This window comes from Bos indicus, chromosome 7 (assembly GCF_029378745.1).
Source record: "Bos indicus isolate NIAB-ARS_2022 breed Sahiwal x Tharparkar chromosome 7, NIAB-ARS_B.indTharparkar_mat_pri_1.0, whole genome shotgun sequence".
Taxonomy (NCBI): Eukaryota; Metazoa; Chordata; class Mammalia; order Artiodactyla; family Bovidae; genus Bos; species Bos indicus.
The window spans coordinates 53544954-53564670 of NC_091766.1; the positions used below are offsets into that span (position 1 = coordinate 53544954).

General features: G+C 45.8%; 1 protein-coding gene across 4 annotated transcripts in view; it reads left to right on the forward strand.

Moving 5' to 3' along the window:
* Positions 1 to 19717, forward strand: part of ARHGAP26 (Rho GTPase activating protein 26) — a 473350-nt gene that overhangs the window by 43701 nt on the left and 409932 nt on the right. The window lies entirely within an intron of this gene.

Consider the following 19717-nt stretch of genomic DNA (forward strand, 5'->3'; position numbering starts at 1 on the left):
TCGCAGAGTTTATATTCTGGCCTTATTTTCATGTATTGAATTGAAGTTAATAATAGTTCTCCATGCTGTGGTTGTTTGAGGTTTTAGTGAGCCAGTGTGAGTGTGCTTGCACAGTGCCTGGCTCACTGGCTGCCTTGTAAATAGCAGTTGTTTCATTATGATAATTAGGTGCCCAGCAGTATTCTTGCCTGGAGAATCCCAGGGATGGGGGATCCATGTGGGCTGCCGTCTATGGGGTCGCACAGAGTTGGACATGACTGAACTGACTTAGCAGCAGCAGTATACCAGGCTTTGAGCCTGTTGAGCTCAAAGCCTGCCTCAGCTTCAGCAGCACCCAACTGAAATACTCTCTCCTTATTTCTTGACCTTTAAGTAATTCTCGAAGCCCCAGAGCCTCTGAGAAAATTGCCTGGTTTGGAGCCTCCTCACCTAATCGTAGGACTTCATGTATCCTGGTCACCCCCTGAAATAAGCTTAGTCATCGCCTCACTGCCGTGAGGAGCTGGCGTTCTCATGCCCTGGATGGCGTTTCTGGGGTGGGCTCTTTTGCCCTTTGTTAACTGAGAAGGGACCCTTCTCTGCTGCTTTTCCCCCCAGAGCTGCCTCCTCTCTTCCTGTAGTAGGAGGGTTATTGAGGCAGAAATCCTCACCCTGCAGTGTGCTGTAAGCAACCGTTTAATGCAGTCCTTTGTTACTGCACACGGGAGAAAGCTTCCGTAGCATGGTTGGGCTCAAACAGAGGTATCAGAGGTAGGCCTTGGCACGTGTCCGTGAAGGGATTTGACTACCTTTGAATTTCATTCATTTCCAGAATACTGTTTATCACCTTTGTAATTAAGCACACAAGTATAGTTTTGTCCTGGGTTCCCAGTCGCAATGGCAAAATTTCCACTGACTCGAGCACTCAGTGGTCTGATTGTGATCTGTGTGCCCACAGGGACTGCTTCAGAGGAGAAGCCAGTCTGCCTGTGCCCTGTCAAGAGTGGGTGATGGGCAGTGACTTGGAGTCTGGAGCAACATGAATAGTGTGCATATTAGTTGTCAGGGGCTGCCATTACCCAGTATCACAGACTGAGTGGTTTAACCACAGAAATTAATTTTCTCACAGCTGTCTGAGATCCAGGTTGGCAGGGTCAGTTTCTTCTGAGGCCTCTTTTCTTGACTTGTAGATGGCCGTCTTCTCTCTGTGTCTTGACATGGTCTCCCCTCAGTAATTGTCTGAATTCTGGTGTCTTCTCTTTTCTTGGCTGCACTGTGCATCATGTGGGAGTTTAGTTCCCCTGCCAGGGATCGAACCTGTGCCCCCTGCCTTGGAAGCCCAGAGTCTTAACCACTGGACCACCAGGGAAGTCCTCTAATATCTTTCTATAAGGACCCAGTCATATTGGATGAGGGCCACCCGTACGATCTCATTTTTATATTAATCACCTCTTTATAGGCCGTATCTCGAGATATAGTCTCATTCTGAGGTACTAGGAGTTAGGACTTAAACACAGGAATTTTGAGAGGAGACATGGTTTAGTCTGTAACACTGTGGTTCAGGAGTGCAGTTCTAAAAACATCCCTATTTCCTATGCCTTGAGTTGTTCAGATGAGTGTTTGAGGGTGTTAGGGAGGCTCAGCAGGCCAGCCAGCTTTAGAATTGGGCGTTGGCTTTGTGGTGGCTGCCGTTACTGATTTAATGAGATCTTGCTGGTGACTTAGGTCAGCACCCTCCTCAGAGGTCAGCCAGGCCTCAAGTAGGTGGCTAGTTTTATCCATAACAGGTAGGTAAACTTTGAGAGAGAAGAGTAGAAATAGTTTGGGAACGGATTTGTTGACAGAGGAAGCATGATATTGTCCTTCATAGATAAGACTCAGAACTTTGTCAAGAGTTGGGAAAACTGTGGCAGGAGCTTTCCAGTAATCTGAAACCCCCCTCTCCTTCCTGTTAGATGCTCTGTAAACAGCGACTGCCTACAAGAGGGTTTGGAGGCTGTTGACTTTGGCTGCAGTGTGGCCTGAGAAGATTCATCGGTTTCCAATTCCTGTTCTCTCAGGATATTAAGTATTGCAATGAACTGGAAAACTTTTCTTTATTAAAATTGGAGGAAGAGTTGGGGTGTTTTGAGGGAGACCTACAACAGGAAGGGAACTGACACTAGAAGTTTCATTGCATTCCTTCAGAAATTATTTCATCTTGTTTCCATTGTCTGTGTTTAGCAGCTTACATGTGTGTGTGTAGGGAGGGGGGTTTAAAAATAAACACAACTGCAGAAGTTCTGACAGTATAGCTGGCCTGAGAGGCAGTGTAGCGAGGTGGCTAAGGGTAAAGCTCTGGTGTCCCGTCAATCCTGGCTCTGCTGTTTGTCACCTGAGTGACCATAAGCCAGTTACTAATCTGAACCTCAGTTTCCCTCTCTGTAAGATGGGAGTGGTACTAGTACCTGCTTCATGGGATGTTGTGAAGGTCAAATGAGAGACTGCATGTTAGCCAGTAGTTAGCTTAGTGATTGACAAGCTATTTATTTCCCCAGTCCAGATCAGATCAGATCAGATCAGTCACTCAGTTGTGTCCGACTCTTTGCGACCCCATGAATTGCAGCACACCAGGCCTCCCTGTCCATCACCAACTGCCGGAGTTCACTGAGACTCACGTCCATTGAGTCAGTGATGCCGTCCAGCCATCTCATCCTCTGTTGTCCCCTTCTCCTCTTGCCCCTAATCCCTCCCAGCATCAGAGTCTTTTCCAATGAGTCAACTCTTTGCATGAGGTGGCCAAAGTACTGGAGTTTCAGCTTTAGCATCATTCCTTCCAAAGAAATCCCAGGGCTGATCTCCTTCAGAATGGACTGGTTGGATGTCCTTGCAGTCCAAGGGACTCTCAAGAGTCTTCTCCAACACCACAGTTCAAAAGCGTCAATTCTTCAGTGCTCAGCCTTCTTCACAGTCCAACTCTCACATCCATACATGACCACAGGAAAAACCATAGCCTTGACTAGATGAACCTTTGTTGGCAAAGTAATGTCTCTGCTTTTGAATATGCTATCTAGGTTGGTCATAACTTTCCTTCCAAGGAGTAAGCGTCTTTTAATTTCATGGCTGCAGTCACCATCTGCAGTGATTTTGGAGCCCAGAAAAATGAAGTCTGACATTGTTTCCACTGTTTCCCCATTTATTTCCCGTGAAGTGATGGGACCGGATGCCATGATCTTTGTTTTCTGAATGTTGAGCTTTAAGCCAACTTCTTCACTCTCCACTTTCATCAAGAGGCTTTTTAGTTCCTCTTCACTTTCTGCCATAAGGGTGGTGTCATCTGCATATCTGAGGTTATTGATATTTCTCCCGGCAATCTTGATTCCAGCTTGTGTTTCTTCCAGTCCAGTGTTTCTTCCAGTCCAGTGTTTCTCATGGCTAGCTATTAATTATGCAAAAAAGGGCATTATATAACTTAGAGTCATATATGATTTTTTATCAGGTTCCAGCCTTGCTTACGGAGAAGGCAATGGCACCCCACTCCAGCACTCTTGCCTGGAAAATCCCATGGATGGAGGAGCCTGGTAGGCTGCAGTCCATGGGGTCGCTAAGAGTTGGACACGACTGAGCGACTTCACTTTCACTTTTCACTTTCATGCATTGGAGAAGGAAATGGCAACCCACTCCAGTGTTCTTGCCTGGAGAATCCCAGGGACGGGGAGCCTGGTGGACTGCTGTCTATGGGGTCACACAGAGTCGAACACGACTGAAGCGACTTAGCAGCAGCAGCAGCAGCAGCCTTGTGTGCATTTCCATTTCCAGCTAAGAGAACTTACTTTAATCTTTTTCTGAGAACAGCATTCATGCTTAAGGAGGAAATTTCTTTCCAATAGGAAAAAAATATATGCATATATTTTAAAATCATAGAGCTAAGGTGTATTGGTCTTATTGACTTAAAAATCGTATGCTAATTAGGTGAAGGTCATATGTGCATATTCACTCCACAGATTTGCTGAGATTCCCCAGTCACAGTGCATCCTTCCCCTTCTTCCTTCACATTCTCTGATTGAGGTGCTCTTGCCCACCACAGGGCCTTTGCGTATGCCCTTGCCTAACCATGGAGCACTTTTGCTGCCTCCCCTTCTCACCACTCATCCTTCAGACTCGTCCCAGCCTCACTTCTCTCGCTGGCCTTCCTGGCTCCTCTGTGCATCTGTATGACCCTGGTTCTTGCCTTCTATAGCACAGAGCCATATTTGATTGCACACTCAATTAGGTAAGGACTGGTTAAAATTTGTCTTGTCACTAACTAGGAATCCATGAGGGTAGGAACCTTGTCTTTTTTGGCTTACCACTGTATACTGAGCACCCTGTAGCACCTTGGGACATAGAAATACTGGGTAAATAGGTATAGAATGAATGAATGGATATTGTTTTGGTGAGAAGAGCTGTGTTAGATACAGTGGAGAGCTGCAGAGATAATCCTATTCAGTCCCTACTCTTAAAACAGTCTCTCAGGAGAACTCAGTGGTGCCATCAGAGGAGTACACCAGTGATGCTTGAGTTCACAGGAGGGCAGAGTCATTCTCCACAGGAGAAGAAGTGTACACATTTTCTAGAAGAAGAAGCCTGCCCTAGGCCTAGGAGAAAGAGGAGTTGAGCATGAAGAAATGGGAGAAAAAGGCACACTGGATGGAGGGACCTGTGTGCCAGGCTTGGAAGGCACAGCCTGGCTTCAGAGACTGGAGTCACATGGTTTGGCTGGAGCCTCGAAGGCTGGCGGGGAAGCAGTGGGCAGTATGTTGGAAGGTATGTGAGAGCCAGGTTGTGGCAGGCTCCAGGGCCAGGCAAGGCACTTGGATTGGCATGGAAGAAAAGAGGAGGTGTCCTAGAAGTTATTGACGATGTGGGCACTGTGTCTCAAAAGGATAGTGTCTATGATCTTGTGCCAGGAGGCAAGCCCATGATAGGGAGGACGAATAGGAGACGCTGGCAGAGTGGGAGGAAGAAGGCTTAAGGGGGGTTTGGACAGTGAGGTGAGAGACAACATTGACTGGGTGAATCACTGATTAGTGGCCAGAGACCTAGGTGACTATGGGAGGTTGTAATGATTCTTTAAATGCAGGAATGTGAAGAGCTCCCAGCATGGTGCTCAGCAAGTGCTGGAATTTCAGTAAATACTAATTCTCTTCCCTGTGCGAGAAATAAGAGCTCAGGCAGAGAAACAGGTGAAAGGGGAGCGAGCAAGATGGAGGTGCCAGCCCAAAGCTCAGGTGATGAATCTGGGCAGGTGGCTGGAAAAGCAGGAGTGGAGCTGGCCAGGGAGAGAAGCATATGCCACTGTCGTAGAGTTATTGCTGCAGTCAACCAAGGGAGAAGGGGTGTCTTAGTGAGTTCTGGCTGTTGTGACGACAAAGATTGATTTCTCACAGTTCTGGAGGCAAGAAGTCCAAGATGAGAGTGCTGGCACGGTCTGTTTCTCGGAAGGGCCCTCTTCTGGGTTGTAGACTATCGACTTCCCTTTGTGTCATTCCCTGGCAGGGAGCAGAGGTAGGGAACAAGCTCTCTTATGTTTAAGGGCACTAATCCCATCATGAGTGTTCCACCCTCATAACCTCCTTGTTACCTAATTACCTTCTGAAGGCCTCACTTCCTAAAACCATCACGTTGGGGAGTAGGGTTCCCATGTGTGAATTTTGGCAAGGACACAAACATTCAGTCTATAGCAAGGGTTTGGGCAGCACTTTGGGTACCATCTCCCTCTGAGGATAAGAGAAGGGAGCCAGGAAGACTCAGAGATACAATAGGTGAAAACCTGAGGGAATGGTGCTTTGAAAGCCTTGGTTTATAAGATGGGTTTTCCTGCTGTCGACATGACGAAGGCTAAGAGGACTTTAGGTGGTGTGTGGGTGGCACATGGACTACACAGTCCATGAAATGGGTTGGACACTATTTCAGCCAGCATCTTTGTCACTTTGGTTCCCTGACCATAGGTTGCAACCCCAAATCCTGGCAGCCATCTGGTAAGTGCCTACTTCTCACGAGGTGGTGAGGACAGCTTGGCATGACTTCAGCCGTTGGCTCGGTGCCTTGCCCAGAACTGGCATTTCATCCAGTCTTGCCGAATTGCACTGTTCACTCCTCTGGCAGGGGTGGTGAGAAGTGAATGTGTCAGTGCTGTTTTCATAGGAAAACTCGGTGCACAAACATTGAAAAGTTCAGGTGCCTTATTTAAGATTCCCGACCAGATTTGGGGTCTTCTTGGAGTTTGGAGAACCAGTGCTTTAGTTGTAATTGATTTGTGGACTGTGGCAGGTTAGTTGTCTGCTCTGGGCTTCAGGTTTTAGAAACGAGAGATGAATAGCAGGGGTATCTACCGAGCAGGCTCTGGGCGCGTGATTAAGCTTCTGTTTTCTCTCTTTGACCATGTCATCCAGTCCCAAACCTGGAAATGTGATGTCTGTCCTGGTATTTATTAGGAGTTCTGACAGCATGGCTCGTGGGCAGGTTTGCTTAGACCTGTCTGACCTGGGAGTATGTCTTCCCTTTCACTCCATGTGGGACCGCAGAGGAGACACCAGATGCCAGTTGCCGCTGCTGTTGTTTTATCATTCTACTTTAACCCTGTGTCTGTGATCTGGGTCCAAGCCAGGCTCCAGTGGGTCTTATTTGGGTCAGCCAAATCACGTCCCATTCAGGTGGCACCCCTCTCGTGTCTTCTTTTGCACACCCTTATTTTCTTGGTGCTGTGCCAATAGGTGTACTGTTGCTGGCTGGGGTCAGGGACTGGCACAGGAGAGCTCCTGGAGAGAAGGTCCTCTGGCGGCTGCACCTTCTGCTGTCACTCAGGTACTAGCTCTGCCTGGGGTCCCTGTGTTGTCCTTTAGTATCGTTTCATAAATCAATGTAGCGTGATGGGTGAGAGCTCAGACTCTGGAGTTTGGATCCTCTCTTAGCTTTATCACCTTTGTGAAAGTCAGTCATGTCTGACTCTTTGCGACCCCATGGACTACACAGTCCATAGGATTCTCCAGGCCAGAATACTGGAGTGGGTACCCTTTCCCTTCTCCAGGGGATCTTCCCAACCCAGGGATAGAACCCAGGTCTCCCACATTGCAGGTGGATTCTTTACCAGCTGAGCCACAAGGGAAGCCCATCTTGGCAAACACTCAACTTTTCTGAGTCTCAGTTTCCTTATGTATAAAATTTGGAACATAACATCACCACCTTCTTTAGGCTCTCAGGAAGAATAAATGAGATCATAATTGTAAAGAGTCTAGCTCATATGCCAACTCTCAGTAAATGTCAGCTGTATTTGTCATCTTTCTTATTCTCTGTCCACCATCAGTGGGGGGAAGAGCTCTGTGTACCCTTGTGTGAGCTCCTTTTTGTGAACCTTTCACCTGGAGTGATGCGGAGGGGACCCCCATGAGAATCCCACTTCTGTGTCCCTATGATAGGGTTCCGCTTTACCCTTTCTCTGGGTGTGTCTGGAAGGGTGCCCACCCTGGCTCTGGCTCCTGGCGCCTGGCCTTTCTTCCCCTCCACCTGGTCATCTGAGCCAGGGCTGTGCAGCACACGGAGTCTTAATTTAGTGCTTATTGGGTTGCGAGGAGCAGCTGCCTGTTCAATCCAACTGAAGCCAAGGGGAGAAATTTACTGCTGGGATGCCGGGATGTCCCATGGACCCTGAGGGCAGGAAGTACAGCTGGCTGGGAACCAGGAATGGGGAAGTCTGGAGCCAAGTGGTGTGAACTTTCCCTCTGGGGCTGCTGATGTGTCTTCTCACTTGTCCAGAGACCAGCTTTCTCTATTCAGTGTGCACACAAGGGAGAAGGAGGCTATCCCAGCCCAGTTCTCAAACGCTCCTCAGTTTGAATGTCAGCATCAAGAACAGGCTCCTCTGTGCCCCAATTGCAAATGCTCAGAAGAGAAACAAATTGGCCCAGCTAGCTCATATGCCCACCTTTGTCCCTGTACTGAGGAGGCAGGGCTAGGGCTGGAGTGGGCATGTGTCACCTCATTGATGGGGGCAGGCAGGTCACAGAAAGGGCATATAGACAAGCCAGTCACCTCCGAATGTGTCATATCTGCAGTCCTCCTCTTGGGAAGGGAAGCCCTCTCTCTTCCTTGGCTGGCTCTGCCAGGCATATGCAGACTGAGGTTTTGAGGTTATCTGGGATTTGCCAGAATAGACAGCCCCTCACGTCAAAGAGCATGAGTGCCTCATAAAATCCCCAGTGGGTTCGGATTTCTGAACAACACTAAGTGTTTCATGAAGAGGGGTAATACTTACGTCTCTTAGGTGACACAGGAGATGGCTTTAGGAAATGCAGTAACAAACTTTTTTTGTATTGATAATCATATATTTTATTAGGAAAACTTATAGGTAAAGATCAAACCAATAGATTCAAAGGTATTACACATAATATGTAGATAAAAATAAGTTTGTTTAGAAAGTTTAAATAGTATGGATTTGGAAAAAGAAAGTGTGGAGGTCGTATATGAATGACTCAGGTTGGGAAGCAGTGACTGTTGGTGTACAGAGTTTTTACCCTTGAATCCAAGGGAAGACTTCAGGAGGTCTGTAAATCCCTTGAAGCTGTAGGCAAAATTTTGAATGCATTTACTTGTTTGTCTTTTTCCCTGGGGCGTTAAGTCTTAGCTCTGTTTAAAATTTAGTATGTGCTGGAACTTTCTGGAGGTGATTTATTAAAACTTGTGGTTTCCTTCCGTAGAAATTTTGATGTAGTGGGTTTTAATGGAACCCTGGAATGTGTATTTTCATAAGCATTTAGGTGACTAAAGCGGGTGATTCTTGACCTTGCTTTGAGGAACACTGGAACTTAAAGAGCTCCAGGAGGCTCAAAACTTGAGTATCCAACTTTTATTCACCCCAATGTCCTTAGGATTGTTGCTCAAACTGGTATAACTTTCTTGTTAAGAATTTTTGAGGTCTGTGGACAAAGAGTGCTGAATAAATTCACATCACAAATTATTAAGGGTTTGTTAGCATTGTGGCTCTTTTCTCTCTGAACAGCCATTTCATATTTGGGTTCGGCCTTGTTAGTTCAAGATGCTAATAAAAACTAAGGCTCATATTGAGCGATGCCAGCCTGGAGCTGGAGGCTTTGGATATGATCTTGAACCTAGTAGTAGAGAAACATGTGCCTGGCCACAGTGGTTGTTAAAGGACCGTCACAGTGTATTTTACTACAATAAAAACAGAAGCAGAAAAGACAACCACAGGGTTTGTGAGTGGCAGCAGTAGCCACCAGCATGGTTCTCTGACGGTTGTGTGTATGTATGCAGCGGAAGGATGGTGGGAGCTGGCCTTTGCCCTGGAGATGCAGCATAGCATTTAAGCTCTTCCAGTTAGAGAAGACTCTTTCTTTGGGAATGGATCTTGATCTCTGCATGTTCACAAAGGCCATAATAATAAGGAAACGTTTTTAAAGCCCTTTCAGTGTTCCGAATACATTTGTATGCATTGTTTTATTTTTCCCCAGCATGCTATGAAGTGGCATTTTACAGATGAGGAAACTGAAACTTCAAGAATAAGTAGGGAGGACAGTGTTCTGCTCCTGGGTCTAGATCAGAAGTCAAAATCATCTGGGAAGGCAGTGCCATATGATGGTGGGATTCAGGTAGTGTCTGCTCTGCTTGGGACAGACAGATTGCCAGAAAGGAGGGCTCCTTGAGGCAAACTCAGGCTGAAGGTGAGTCACTTGTATCTTGGAGGCAGTTTATGGAGTTTCCTGATAGTCTATCTTTATTTCTTACTTACTATCCATTATCTTTATGGCATCTTAATTGTGTTACCTTTGACCGAGGGAAGAGAGCACAAGCTGCTCACACATGGGCCAAAGAGCTCACTGGGATGCATCCCTCTACCCTGCTGCTGCTGCTGCTGCTAAGTCGCGTCAGTCGTGTCCGACTCTGTGCGACCCCATAGACGGCAGCCCACCAGGCTCCGCCGCCCCTGGGATTCTCAGGCAAGAACGCTGGAGTGGGTTGCTATTTCCTTCTCCAGTGCATGAAAGTGAAAAGTGAAAGTAAAGTCACCCAGTCATGTCGGACTCAGCGACCCCATGGACTGCAGCCTACCAGGCTCCTCTGCCCATGGGATTTTCTAAGCCCGGCTTATCTGGTATTGGCAACAGTAACAGGCAGACTCCGAAGGCAGAGGTTCTTGTCTTGGGTTCCATGGACCATCTTACAGAGGTGGGGAGGCTCTTCAGTGGCCTATGGGAGAATTCTGATATTTGTTGTGTATGTGCCCCTGGTTGCCATGGTGGCTCAGATGGTGGAGAATCCACCTGCAAGCCTGGTGTGCTGCAGTCCATGGGTTGCAAAGAGCTGGACACGACTTAGTGACTGAACAACAACAAAAACAGCGTGCCCTGCCTGCAGGTACACACGTGCATTTTTCTAGGTAGTGGAGTCCTTGGCTTCCTCTCTCCTCTCTGAGCCATCTGTAACCCTGAACAGATGCCTCACTGCAAGGGGAGTGTTCCCTGCTGAACCCTCCCTGCCTCTCCAGGTATAGTTTGTGGACCAGTAGCATCCATGGCATCTAGGAATTTGTTTACATATGCAGAATCTTGGGTACCTAGAATTGGAATTGGCAGTTTAACAAGAATCCCAGGTGATTTATAGGAACATGAAAATTTGAGAAGCACTGGCCGGGTAACCCTCTCCATCTGGTGAGTTAATTTCTAATGCCAGCTGTGTGCTGAGAGGAATGTTTATTAAAAAGCCATATTTCCTTAAAATCTTTTTTTAGGAAACAATATTCCTTTATGCATAATATTTCTCATCTTTGTCCTTTGCTTATTGGTGCTCAGCTGATTGTAAATTGAGTTAGATCTAGATAAGGGGATTTTTGACCTGCATTGGTTAATTCATGTGAACTTTTATGTTGGCCATAATGTGGCATCTGACTCAGCCCTTTGAGGCCAATAAATCAGAGGTGATAAACTATTGATTTGCTGAACAAACTCCATTCCCCATTAGGAATTTCTTCAAAGAGTATCATTTTGGGCTTTAAAGAAATGATTGAATTGACTTTTCAGCTGGTCACGGTTATGCTTGCTCATTTTCTTCTAGAGTTGGCTCGTTCGTCATCTTTCCGTTGTACTTTTGGATGGATTGTCAACAATAAGCCCGTTTAGTCTTACATTTGCCTAGAGAGTTGCCTGATGACTCATACTCACAGTTAATAAGTGCAGCCAGCTGGATGTCCATGCGTCTTTAGTCTTGTGATTGTACGTTTTCTGGTGACACACACCCTGGACTCTGTTCATCTCTGAAGGGGGAGGCGAGCTTCATTTCGGTGTGTATCCATCTGGCAGCTCCTCCAGTTCCTGCTGAACTTTAACCCACTGTTGAACATTTACTTTCTGTGGGTGTGTTGGCAAAAGCAGTGCTTGGTTGAATCTTAGTGTAGTTCCTGTGTAAGGAACAGATATCATATGGTATCTGATATGTGCATTTTTGACCAGTGTCACAAATAAAATTCTAAATTATGAAGAGGCGTTTGAACTGTTTTATTGTGTTTATGCTTTGTTTTACTCTGGAAACTTGGCCACCATATCAGTTATGTGCGCATCTCCCCATCAGACTGGAGTTGTTGAAGTTTGAGCCCCATGCTACTCACTGCTGTATCTCTAACCTCTGGCACCGTGCCTGGCACTTGCGGGAATAGTCGGTAAATATTTGCTAAATGAGCAAGTGGATTAACTACTTTTATTGCTCTAGTTCATGGGTGAGCCCCCATTTATGGAAATACTGATGATACTGACAAGAGCACCTGTCATTTATTGAGTATTCTTGCTGAGACAGGCCCTGCACTAAGCAGTTCCAGTACCTTCTATCATATAATTCTCTCCACAACCTTACAAGGAGGGTGGTATCAGTATGTCCATTTTACAGCTGAGGGAACTTATAAAGTAATTTGGCCAGCATCACGTGGTTGGTGAAGATAGGACAGGGATGGGACCTTGGGCTGTATGACTTTGAAACTTGTGCTAAGTTGCTCACTTACTAAGTCGTGTCCAACTCTTTGCAACCCCATGGACTGTAGCACACCAGCCTTCCCTGTCCTTCACTATCTCTGGGAGTTTGCTCAAACTCATGTTCACTGAGTTGGTGATGCTATCCAACCATCTCGTCCTCTGTTGCACCCTTCTCCTCCTGCGTTCAATCTTTCCCAGCATCAAGGTCTTTTCCAGTGTGTTGGCTCTTACCATCAGATGGCCAAAGTATTGCAGCTTCAGCAATAGTCCTTCCTGTGAACATTCAGGGTTGATTTCTTTTAGGATTGACTGGTTGGAGCTCCTTGCTGTCCAAGGGACTCACAAGAGTCTTCTCCAGCACCACAACTTGAAAGCATCAGTTCTTTGGCACTCAGCCTTCTTTATTGTTCATCTCTCACATCTATACACAACTACTGGAAAAACCATTGCTTTGACCATCTGGACCTTTGTTGTCAAAGTGCTGTCTAGGTTTGTCATAGCTTTCCTTCCAAGGAGCAAGTGTCTCTGAAGTTCATGGCTGTAGTCGCCATCCGCAGCAATTTTGGAGCCCCAGAAAACAAAATCTGTCCCTGCTTCCACTTTCCCCCTTCTATTTGCCATGAAATGGTAGAACTGGATGCCATAATTTTAGTTTTTTTAAATGTTGAGTTTTAAGTCAAATTTTTCACTCTCCTCTTGCACTTTCATCAAGAGGCTCTTGAGTTCCTGTCCATTTTCTGCTATTAGAATGGTATCATCTGCGTATCTAAGATTGTTGATATTTGTCCCGGCAATCCTGATTCTGGCTTGTGACTCATCTAGCCTGGCATATCGCATGATAGACTCTGCATATAAATTAAATAGACAGGGTGACCATATACAGCCCTCTTGTACTTGTTTCCCAATTTTGAACCAGTCAGTTGTTCCATGTCCAGTTCTAACGGTTGCTTCTTGACCCAAATATGGGTTTCTCAGGAGATAGGTAAAGTGGTTCGGTACTCCCATCTCTTTAAGAATTTTCCACAGTTTATTTTCATCCACACAGTCAAAGGCTTTAATAGCCAGTCAATGAAGAAGAAATAGATGTTTTTCTGTTATTCCGTTGCTTTCTCCATGATCCAGCAGATGTTGGCAATTTGATCTTTGGTTCCTCTGCCTCTTTGAAACCCAGCTTGTACATCTGAAAGTTCTCTGTTCATGTACTGTTAAAGCCTAAGTTTGTACATGAGCATTTAACTTTTTAGGTAACGACACTGACCTGCAGAAAACGATGGGGTATGTGGGGCTGTGGCTTCTGCTTGGCTCCTTTAAAATGGTAAACAGTTACAGACAGAAAATGTTGGCTGCGCAGGTGCTTGGTGGAAGTCCTCACTTGGCATGCTACTTACCTTCTTCCCTGCGGAAGTAAAGCTTCAGACTGGTCAGTGCGGCCCCTGTTCTCTCACTGTCCACCCTGAAACCTGGTTGGAGGGCCTCTGTGACCTTAGACACTGCTCTCTTTGTTTTTGGAATCCATCGTGTCACCCTGCCATTAACCTAGTGTTAGTGGCAAACCAATCTTAAAGTACTGGTCGGAAGCAATATTGTGATTTTTTGTTTTAAGCCTTCTTAAGACATAGGATTGAGAATCTAGTTTGAAACATTTTTTTAAGATTAACCTAAAAATCTATGCTCTGCTGTCTTTTAACGTGAATGTCATAATGTGCATGTTGACAAGTATTTGACGGCGGTAATTGCTTGTGACAGCTTATAGCTTGCTGATGGTTATTTAAAGGCAGTCTGTCCTTAGATTAACTTCCCCCTTCACTGCAGGGAGCAAAGCGATTTGTCCTTTTGTAAGGTCTGTCATGGCACATTTGTCACTGTTAAAAAGTGGGCATCTTATTTGTCACCCTAAAAAGATCTTTTCTTTCAGTGGTTATAGATAAACAGCCAACACAATGAGTGAGTATTGTGAATAGTTTGTGGACCATTTCCCTTATTTTCCTGTGGTCCTGGGCTGAGTATGACTCATACATTTTGGAACAAGCTCTACAGTTAGTTTCACATCACATTTTTTGGTTGGCTGGTTGCAGAACTCTATAGGTGTGTGTGTGTGTGTGTGTGTGTGTGTGTGTGTGTGTGTGTGTGTGTTTGTGTGTATGATTGCAGTTTCCTCTCACTGTGTCTTAGGTGTGTCCTGGATGTTCCTGCCTTCCAGGTTTCTGGGAGTATGTGTTGGTGCTTCTAAAGCAGAGCTCTGTCTGTCTGTTAGTCCTGCCTTAGGCTAAATAGAAATTTAAAAATCCCCAGGGAGTTAGGAATGGAGCAGGAGGCCTAGTCTCTGAGGGTCACCTAGTACTAAACACCTCACCTGGGCTCTCTTTGGCAGGACAGAGCTGGAGAGTGTGTGGGCCCTGAGCCCCTGGCCTCTGCCGTTTACCTGTCGTCCTGCAGGGTTGCGGTCCTAGCATCAGCAGCTGTATAATCTCCAGGGTGGGTGTCCTGGCAAGAGAGCCAGACAGGTGATTTGTTAAATTAGTACCTATGTGCAGCTTCTAGCCTCTGGTGCCAGGCAGCACGGAGCTCGGCAGGATTAAAAGCAGGCTGATTATACAGCCAGCAAAGGTGGGAGGTGAGACTGCTGGCTGTCACCATGCTTAACCGTTGAGACACCCACAGAAAATGGTCCCAGCAGCTCTGTCTCTGTGGGATTTCAGAGCATATGATAAATGAGAGACCCAAGCACAAAGTTCTGACTAGAAAAGAATTTCCTAGGAGGTCTTGCTAATGGGACAGGGCATCAGGAGTGCCACAGTAAGGGCTAGGCTTTATGTATAGGAACAGTGTTTTAGGAGTTAGGGACTGTGCTTAATCACTCAGTCATGTCCAACTCCTGCAACCCCATGGAATATAGCCCTCCAGGCTCCTCTGTCCATGGGGATTCTCCAGGCAAGAATACTGGAGTGGGTTGCCATGCCCTCCTCCAGGGGATCTTCCCAACACAGGGATGAAACCCCGGTCTCCTGCATTATAGAAGGATTCTTTACAATCTGAGCCACCAGGCAAGCCCAGGAGTTAGGGGAGTATCTGGCTTATGTTAAACAAATATTAATTGAGGGTCTTCTGCTCTTTGCTGCTTTAGGCCGAGAAGAGAGAAAGTGGGCTGGTACCTTTTCCTGGGATAACTAGTGGGAACACAGGCCAACTGCTCTTTTTATTCATTTATATGTATTCCTTGCCTCCTGTGTGTGAGGTCTATGTTCTGCCTTCCTTCTAACAGGAACAAGAGGCTTCTTTTCTTTTTCCTTCAAGCCTGGGAAGTGGGCTTGAATGAAGAGTGGTTCCCTAGTTGTATGATCATGTAGGTATACTAACATGGCCTCCTTCATAGGATAGTTGTGAGAGTTTAAATCCATGTTGTGTGAAATGGGCTGAATGCATTAAAAGCTGGAATCAGGATTGCCAGGAGAAATGCCAACAGCCTTAGATATGCAGATGGTACCAGCCTAATGGCAGAAAGCAAAAGGAATTAAAGGTCTCTTGATGAAGGTGAGAGAGGAGAGTGAAAAAGCTGGCTTAAAACTCAGCATTAAAATTACTAAGATCATGGCATTCAGTCCCATCACTTCATGGCAAATAGATAGGGAAAAAAATGGAAACAGTGACAGGCTTTATTTTCTTGGGCTCCTAAATCACTGCAGATGGTGACTGCAGCCATGAAATTAAAAGACACTTCTTGGAAGGAAAGCTGTGACAAACCTAGACAGCATATTAAAAAGCAGAGACATCACTTTGCTGACAAAGGTCCAGATAGTCAAAGCTTTGGTTTTTCCAGTAGTCGTGTACAGATTGTGAGAGTTGGACTATAAAGAAGGCTGAGCACCAAAGAATTGATGCTTTTGAACTGTGGTGTCACAGAAGACTCTTGAGAGTCCCTAGGACAGCAGGGAGATCAAACCAGTCAATCCTAACAACCCTTAGTGTTCATAGGAAGGACTGTTGCTGAAGCAGAAGCTGCAGTACTTTGGCCACCTGATGGGAAGAGCTGACAACATTGGAAAAGACCTTGATGATGGGAAAGATTGAGGGCAGGAGGAGAAAAGGGGGTGACAGAGAATGAGATGGTTGGATGGCAGCACCAACTCAATGGAAATGAGTCTGAGCGAACTCCAGGGGATAATGAAGGACAGAGAAGCCTGGTGTGCTACAGTCCATGGGGTCACAAAGAGTCGGATACGACTGAGTGACTGAGCAACAAAGATGCATTTAAAATGCTTGCAACAGTGCGTTACACACAATGCTAACACACAGTGCAAATTCTGTGATAGTAATAATTCTGTTATTATTACTAGTGCTATTATCATCATCATTGAACGAAGAGGGAGTAATTCCAGAGGAAAAGGATTGTCAGTCGCTTCCACCCACTGCCAAAGGTTCTGGAGGTCTCCCTTTTTGTCCCTCCTGCTGGAGGTGGATGTGAGGATGTGAATGTGGAATCTGAGAAGAGGGAACCGAAGCCTGGCCCCTTCCCATTGCCCAGACAGGGACGAACGGGCCCAGGTCAACAGCCTCTTCCTGGAGACGGCCTGGAACAGTGTCGGCTTCTTTGATTTAATCTCTTCCCTGTCTCCAGGCCACCAAAAGTTCAAAGAGTTCTTATTTTTCTATTGTAATTCTTTAGAAGGACGGTTAATTCCTTCTGGGACATTCAGGACATTTATTCGTTTTTTTTGAAAAGCAAAATTGGCAACACTGACCGAAGGATAAGGTGAAAAGTACTTAAGAGCCAGTATTCTAAGAAGGCCTTTCTCTGTAGCAGAGGTTTGAGATCAGAAAGGAGGAAACTTTTCTTGAGCCAGAAAGTATCATTTATAGGTGTCCTTGATGGAATCAGTGCTCAGAACACAGTTTTAAAATCTGCTTATGACAGTGTTGCTTTTCCTCCTGCGTTTCATCTGGCCTGGGATTTGTGGAATTTGCACAGGATGCCTGTGGGTATTCAGTTTCCAGTGGCCGAGCAGAAATGAAGAGGAGGAGGAAGCAGAGTCAGAAGACCTAGGTTTTGGACTTGCTAGTTAGCACACTCCAGTATTCTTGCCTGGAGAATCCCTTGGACAGAGGAGCCTGGTGGGCTACAGTCCACCGGACTGCAAAGACTGAAGCACTTAGCAGGCAGTTAGCACAGGGAAACCTACAGCTGTGCCCTGTGTCTTCATTTGTAAAATTAGAATATCTTTCTAGTTCACAAGGATATTAATGACCAGTGAGACAGTACTGAATTTGGGGATTAGTTTTTGAGGAAGGGTGTAGGTATTTTTTCCAGTTGCAGTTCACATACTTGACACACTGAGGTATTTGTGCTTCCTGTGTCCATTATTGTAGGGGAATGGGGGTTGCTTCATAGGTCCGATTTCCAGATAACTGAAGATGAGCTGTACAGATGTCACAGTACGGTAAGCTCCTATCCACACCCTGGATGAGGCACTTTTCCAGAATTAACCCGTTTAATCCTTACAATTCCATAATATAGGAATTGTCGTATCTACTTGGCAGTGCAGGAACATGCAGTTCAGAGACAGTGAAGTAATTTTTTCAAGGTTGCATGGTTTCATTCAGTCATTGAATAATCATTTATTGGGTTTCTGATGTGTGCCCGGTAACAAGATTGTCATCATAAGCAAGGTCCAGAGGAGTTGCTAGGGGGGTAGTTAGGGCTCAGTCAGGCTTGCCTGGCTCCAGGGCACATGGCTTGTCCCTACACTGTTCTTTCTAACAGAGTTCTAGTGATGGGAGGGACAGGGAGGCCCACCCTGTTGTTGAGGCACGCCCCCAGGGCATGGGGATTTCTCTGGGTCCCCAGCCACAGAGCTGGGCATTCTGCAGCTCTCAGCAGTGGAGCCCAGGGCAGGGCACTGTCCTCTATGCCTGCTTCTACCAAGCCCCTCTATCTCCTACTATTTCAAATGCCAAGTCCTGAAAAATTTGAAATACCTGATCAAAACCTGGCTTAAATGTTAGGGATTTCCCTCCTTCTAAAGACAGAGGATGCTTAAGCAGAGGCCAGTTTTTTTTTTTCACGATGACTCAGGCCTGTCATTATGTGTTTTATTCATGTGCCATATAATTTTGCATCTGTGTTTTCAGTTTTTCCTTTTCTTCCCCTCTCTGTGTCATTTGTCACCTCACCTGCAGTTACTGAGATTGTCACTGACTGCCTCTGACTCCCTTTGGATTGATTGTTTCTAACCTGCCATGAATGAGGACACTGAGCATCTGGGCTTTTTATTCTATTTGTGTGTGTGTGTGTGTGTGACTGAGTGGAATAAAAAAGCAGGAAGTTTCTGAGTGAGACTTGAAGAATAACAGCCAGGGACTTTGTGACAGCCGCCTCTGGAGTTGGCCTCTGTTGTTGTTTGCATTATGGTCCCCGGCCGTGGTCATGGTCTTGCTGTAGCCCTGGCCTCTGATGGAGGGATTGAGAGCTCAGTCTTTGAAGTCAAAGGACGAGGCCCAAATCCTGGCTCCTCTGCATGTGTGGGATCTGAGTCAACTTAACATCTCTAAGCGAAAGTTTTCTTATCCTGGCCCAACAAGCCCTCCATAAATAATATACTCTGTTATTAATAGTGAGAGTAGAATTTGTCATATTCATGGAGTTCAGGGCAGGATGTCTAGTAATAGTGTCCAGGTAACTGTGTAGATTGTGGGTTAAGAGCATGGGACTTTAGGGCCAGGAAGACCTGGGGTCCAGTCCTCACCTCCCCCCTTCACCAGCTGAGTGATCAGTAATAGAAAGTTACATATTGAATATAGTGTAGAGGTCACCAGCGCGGGCACTTGAGTTAAGTGGGGCCCATTTCTAGCTCTGCTGACCCAAATCTAGAAGCCGCCTCTGGTTTCTCACCTCCAAAATGAGGATGGTAATGGAGCCTGCCTCTCAGGATCGTTGGGGGTGGGCTTAGTGCATATATTCAGTGTTTCACGCTCATGTAAGAGCTCAGTATCAATTGTTGCCAGCTCTGATTCCCCTGGCTTCCAGGAAGTGTTGATACAGTTTTTATTCCTTAAATGTTGTAGTTTATGTTCTCTTTCCCAGCACTGTAGTTAATTTCAACATCACTCTTCCTGGTCTTTGTTCCCTTGGCTTTTCTTGGTCTACCAAGGATTGAAGTAGGCCTGGTGGATGGTTTGTTCTGGGAACAGTTTCACACCCTCTCCTGAGGGAATAGATGGTTTGCTTTGGGAAGTTCTTTCATGGGTAAGCGTTATCTCCGTATTGGGTTCTCAGCCTGGAAGTCCCTGGGAAGCTCTACCAGGTTGTATGAAATGCTGGAGATACTCTGAAGAGAAGTGTCTGTTAAAAATGGAAAGTGTTGTCCTCTTTGACATCTCTGCCGTTTCTTAGGGGAAAAAAATTGAAGTGCACTTTAATGGAAGGATTATTCCTACACCCTGTACTATTCCACTTTTACTGATCTAATTTTTCTTGTCACAGACTTTTCTTGGGCTTATAGAATATGCATCATAAAACACATCATTATGAATTAAGGTTATTTTATTTCCTTTTTGTTTCTTCTAAGACTGACACATAGAGCAGGGTCCTTCCTGGACAATTCTGAGTGGTTGGGGAAATGAAAATTAAACATATACATTATCTTTTTCCCAAAGGCTTTTGTTTTGACATGAATTTGCTTTCCTTTTCCTGATGATTAGTTGTAACTGAAATACTGTTGTCTTTGGGTTAGTTTATGAAGAAAGGCTTA